The sequence below is a fragment of the Panthera uncia genome, chromosome X, assembly GCF_023721935.1.
Source record: "Panthera uncia isolate 11264 chromosome X, Puncia_PCG_1.0, whole genome shotgun sequence".
Taxonomy (NCBI): Eukaryota; Metazoa; Chordata; class Mammalia; order Carnivora; family Felidae; genus Panthera; species Panthera uncia.
The window spans coordinates 40359026-40365167 of record NC_064817.1 but is presented as its reverse complement, the minus strand read 5'-3'; positions in this window follow the sequence as shown (position 1 = coordinate 40365167).

Here is a 6142-nt window from a genome sequence, read left to right as displayed (position 1 = left end):
AAAAAAAGAAAAAGAAAAATCTGAGGCCTGGGGCACCTGGGTGGCTCAGTGGGTTAAGTGTCCGACTTTGGCTCAGATCATGATCTCATGGTTTGTGGGTTTGAGCCCCACATCGGGCTCTGTGCTGACAGCCTGGAGCCTGCTTTGGATTCTGTGTCTCCCTCTCTCTTTGCCCGCACCCCCCCCCCAACTTGCATTCTGTCTCCCTCTCTCTCAAAAGTAAATAAACATTAAAAAAAGAAAGAAAGAAAAATCTGAGGCCTTACGCTCTATGGCAGACCAAACTTCCTGAGGTCCTGGCACCAAATGCTACTTATGTGGCCAGTTGGGACACTGGAAACGAGACTGCCCTCAGAAGGGACAACAGAAGTCAAAGCCCTGTAAGCCATGCCCTTTGTGTGGAGATAATCACTGGAGGTCTGAATGCCCTCGGGGACCTCTATCTGCAAGGGCTCAGATAACCAGTGTCCCTGAAAGGGACTGATGGGTTCTGGGACTGTTCAAGGTGGCTTCGGGAGCCAACTGTCTATTGGAAGCCCAGACCCTTGGGTAACTCTGGAAAACTCAGGTAACTAAAAAGCTGGTTCGTTTCCTTCTTGATACCAGAGCCACCTCTTCTGTCTTCCTTTCCACTCCAGGCCAACTATACAGACACAGTATACTGATTAGAGTCATTTCCAGAACACTTATGTCTAAATTTTTCTCTCAGCCCCTGGGCTGCATACGGCGAAAACTAACTTTCTCTCATTCTTTCTTGATAATGCCAGAGAGCCTTACTCCCTTGCTAGGAAGGGACATTATAACTGAATTAGCGACTATAGTGCTACTAACTCCAGGACAGAAAATCGTGTGAGTTTGGGGGAATTACTGGATATTGTAGGCTGTGGATACCAGGGTTCAGGAAAATAGCTCACCTGCTCTATCAATTATTAAAGGAGACTCAATCCCACCTACTCTCCCAAGGAAATGAACTGGGGCTGACTCCCAGATACTGTCTCCAGCCCTCGGGATGGTTACAAACAGAGCCAGGCAATTACTAATACCGAGCTCCCAGAGCTGGAAGAGCATTAAAGCACTGCATCAGGCCTTTCATTTAGGGAGGGATAAAACTTATCAAATGGCCCAAAGGATGTTTACTGGGAAAAATTTGTCAAGGACAGTTTGGCAAGTAGTAGCGGCCTGTGAAGTCTGTCCTAGAAGCAATCTTCTCAACCACAGACTTGCTCTCCCAGGCAATCAAGGACCTGGAGGCTATCCAGGGAAGACTGACAATTAGATTTCACTCACATGCCAAGGTCAAAAAGGTCCCAACATCTGTTGGTACGGGTTGATACTTTTACTAATTGAGTAGAGACCTTCCCCTGCAAGACAGAAAAGGTGCAAGACGTAATAAAAGCTGTGCTTTATAAAACAAATTTTTAGGCCGGGTTCAGTTTACCTACAAATTTGCAAAGTAATAATGGTAAATGGCTGTCTTGGCTCTTTCTCCGGTAGGACTCCCGGCTTTTGGAAAAGTTTTACACTGCAAAATAGAGCAAACTGTCTGCTTGCTCAGCAGAACACCAAATGACACCTCACAAGCATTAGATGCTTTAAATCAAGAATGAAGTGAAGTTAGGGCCAGACTCTTGGAAAATCGAGCCACCACGGATTACTTACTGCTCCTCCATCGCCTGGGTGGTGAGAGATTCCCTGACATGTGTTGTTTCAATATGACCAATAATTCCCGTAATCTCACAGCTGATAGATGACATTTGGACACAATTAGGCAAAGTTAGGGTCTCTCCTGGATTGTTTGACCGGTTTGGGAACTGGGGACATCTTAGAGATGTCATCTTGGTGGTCAGTGTAATCTTTAGTTTGTGTTTTCCTCTTTGTGTCTGCCATTGTTTGTGCCACCTCCTGCCTGCCAGCCTTCCTGTAGATCCACACCGTGGGCCACCCGACATCCCCTTGAGTAGACTCTGACTGCTGTACCTCCACACTGTCCCTTGTCAGCTTGAAAAAGCCAGAGCAGTCATCATCCCTGTTCTCTAATGGCAGTTAGGGACCCTATTCCAGGGGGGAGAAACGAGTAGGGAAAGGGTTACATTGGTACTTACTACCATTAAAATAAGAGCTTGGTTAGGGGTGCCTGGGTGGCTCAGTCAGTTAAGCGTCCAACTTTGGCTCAGGTCATGAGTCCACCATTTGTGAGTTCGAGCCCTGCGTTGGGCTCTGTGCTGACAGCTCAGAGCCTGGAGCCTGTTTCGGATCTTGTGTTTCCCTTTCTGTCCTTCCCCCGCTTGTACTGTCTCTCTCAAAAAAATGAATGTTAAATTTTTTTTTTTTTAAAAGTCAGAGTTTGGTTAGTGTTGCTGAGCTGTTGGGGGAAAGGAGGAGGGATGAGAAATAAGTTTAAGCTAGAACCTGAATGAAAAGGAGCCAGATACACACAGCTCTGGAGGCTGAATGTGCAGATAAGGCCGGTGAAGCTGGTGAATGACTGACTCAGAGAGGAGGCAGAAATCACTTCACAGGACTAGAAATGGGGTCCCTATGCTCTTAAGATCTCAATTCCATTTACTTGGTGAAGGATTTGGGGCCAGATCATGGGCTTGGGAGAGACTGGACCCTGGGTTTAGGGTACCTCAGTCCTCGGCAATATAGGTAAATAGTCCCAGGCCTTGCTTCTTCTTGTTTGTTCTGTTAATACACTGAACTACATCTCATTGCTTTTCAAAATGTCAAGGCACCCCAGCCAGGTTTTGGGGACAGCCTGAACTTACCAGGCTCTGACCACATCCATCTTCTGTAACTGTCACAACCACCCCAATGAGAAAGGTGTGACATTTAGCGCCACTTTGAAGATGAGGGAAGTGCACCCTGGAGGGGTTTACCACCTGTGGTCACAGAAGTTGAAGACATGAGAACTAGCATTTGGACTCAGGCAAGAAGTCGAACTGGACTAATTTTCTTATCCTGGATACTGGAGACCACCAACCCCTGGTAACCAGCCGGCAGTGTTGACGGAGTGCTCCATTCTTCTCCTTTCTCTGTACATCCTCAACAGCAAGTCTCAAGTCCATTTCTACTCCTGTCTCTTTGACCTCCTGCGCTGGTAGGTCCACACTGAAACCCACAATAGCTCCTAGCTGCTCTCAGGCTTCCTCTGCAACTTTGCCTCTTGTTGTTCTTCCTCTGTCAGGTTAGGTTCCAGCCACTGTCTTTCTTGCACACATCCTTCGAAAACTGCTCAAACTGTAAAATTGCTACGTCCCTTCTATTACCTGTCACACTTAACAAATGCTAACATTTATTGACCACATCTAACTACCACTGTTCTAGGTGCTTCCTGTATCTTAACTCATTTAATGGGCTACCTTTATTATCTCCATTTTATAGGCCAGGAGAGAGTTTTTTTTAAGTTGATTCATTTATTATTTCTGAGAGAGAGAAAGCAATCACAAGCAGGGGATGGGCAGACAGAGACAAAGAATCCAAAGCAGGCTCCAGGCTCTGAGCTGCTGGCACAGAGCCCGATGTGGGACTCGAACTCACAAACTGCGAGATCATGCCCTGAGCAGAAGTCGGACGCTTAACCGACTGAGCCCCCCAGGCGCCACGAGGCAAGGAGAGAGGTTTTAAGAGTTCATCGGTATGGGGCGCCTGGGGGGCTCAGTTGGTTAAGCAACTGACTTCGGCTCAGGGCATGATCTCACGGTTGGTGGGTTCGAGCCTCACATCGGGCTCTGTGCTGACAGCTCAGAGCTTGGATCCTTCTTCAGATTCCGTGTCTCCCTCTCTCTCTGCCCCTCCCCTGCTCACGCTCTGTGTCTGTCTCTCAATAATGAAAAATAAACGTTAAAAAAAAAGAGTTCGTGGGTATGGAGGTTGGAAGGCAGGACCTCTAGAGCTGGGCAAAAAGGTAGTGCTTCTGACTGGAAAAGCCACAGAGGTCCTGAGATCTGTGATTGAGGGCGGGGAACAGGATGGGGTTCTAGGGCCAGTATCTGGAAAATAACAATGTCAGATGCGAAGAAAAGGAAGCTAGTAGGGAGAAAGGGAGGGGGGAGAGAAGAAGGGGGATAGAAAGAGAGAGACACAGAGAGAGAATATATCCCAAGCAGGCTCTGCACTGACAGTGTAAACGCAGGGCTCAATCTCACAAACCGACTTGTGCGCTCTCTCCCTCTGAAAGTAAATAAATAAACTTAAAAAAAAAGATACCATACAGTAGGAAACACCAGGAACTCTGCACATTTCATTCACTCAACCCTTCTTCCACTACATGGACCAATGGGAAGACTGGACTCCAATGAAGAAAAATATACCTCTTATTATGGATTACAATCATAAAGGTTAAAATAGAGACTGCAAATTGTGGGTTCAGATGACTATTAAGAACTTAAAAAAGTAAAGGAAATTTCCAAAGAGTTTTACTTAAAGAAAGCTTAAGGGTGCCTGGGTGGCTCAGTTGGTTCAGCGTCCAACTTCAGCTCAGGTCATGCTCTCCTAGTTCGTGGGTTTGAGCCCCATGTCGGGCTCTGTGTCAACAGCTCAGAGCCTGGAGTCTCCCTTTCTCTCTGCCCCTCCCCTGCTCATGCTCTCTCTCTCTCGCTCCCAAAGATAAAATAAAAACATTTAAAAAAATAAAAAATACAAAATTTAAAGGTTAAAAAATTTAACTCAACACTGTACCAAGAATGTTTACACAGAACACCATGGACTGTTTTTAACAATTTAGAAGCCTTAACTTTCTTTGTGCATTCATTGTATGTGAAGACCATGCAATAGAATCTAGGGTAGCTGTCCATAATCAAACTTTTCTGCAGTGTATTGTATGCATATTCACGCTAACTGGAAAAAATAAAGGTTATCAAAAGCTCTGGGGCACCTGGCTGGCTCAGTCAGAAGAGCATGCGACTCGTGACCTTGGAGTTGTGAATTTGAGCCCCACATTGGGTGTAGAGATTACTTAAAAAATAAACTTAAAAAAGAAAAAGATTACGGGGTGCCTGGGTGGCTCGGTCAGTGGGGCATCTGATTCGGCTCAAGTCATGATCTCATGGTTCCTAAGTTCGAGCCCCACATCAGGCTCTCTTCTGTCAGCACAGAACCCACTTCAGATCCTCTGTCCCCCCTCTCTGCCCTTCCCCTGCGAGTTCTCTCTCAAAATAAATAAACTTGTTAAAAAAAAAAAAAGATTAAGAAAAGCTGCAAGTCAGGTCTTGTACCAAATTTGAAAAAAACCCCAAAACCAAAAAACACCTGCTGCTTCTAGTTTCTCAGATCTTTGTGCACTCTGAATGATAAAGGATCACAGCCTTTAGGTTAGCCTGGGGAGGGATGATGGGGTGAAGATGGATCCTGGCAGGGACAGTAGGTTTTGTCCTGAGAAGCAGAGTGGTAGAACACTGGCTAGTGATCATTATCTGATATGTCTTTTTACGTCCCTGAAGTATTCACAGCAACTTACTTTGAAAAACCTTTTGGGGGTGCCTGGGCGGCTCAGTCGCTTAAGAGTCTGACCTCAGCTCAGGTCATGATGTTGTGGTTTGGGAGTACCAGCCCTGCATCAGGTTCTGTGCTGACAGCTCAGAGCCTGGAGCCTGCTTTGGATTCTGTCTCCTCTCTCTGCCCCTCCCTTACTTGCTTTCCCTCAAAAAAACAAACATTAAAAAATATTTTTTTAATTGAAAAGAAAAACCTTTTGAAAGTTTCCTACACCTGGGATGCCTGGGTAGCTCAGTTAGTTAAGCGTCCAACTCTTGGTTTTGGCTCAGGTCATGATCTCATGGTTTGTGATTTGAGCCCTGCATTGGGCTGACAGCTTGGAGCCTGCTTGGGATTCTCTCTCCCTCTCTGTCCCTCCCCTGCTCTCAAAATAAACAAACAAAAAATTTCCTACACCCCCAAACCCAGAGTGCATGGGGCATGGGTGTGGGTTTACTATCAGTAATTTGCCATGTTCTAAAAGTCCATGAAGTGGGCATTATCATTTCCCATTTTACACCTGTTGAGCCTGAGGCAGAGAAATTTGAACTGTGAAGCAAGATCTGAAAACAGTTTTTAGCCCACATGGAGTGGGAAGATCAAGGCCTTGGATTTATTCTTGGAAGGGGTAAGGAGGCAGGGTGTCTAAAGTAGAGGTTTGAATCAA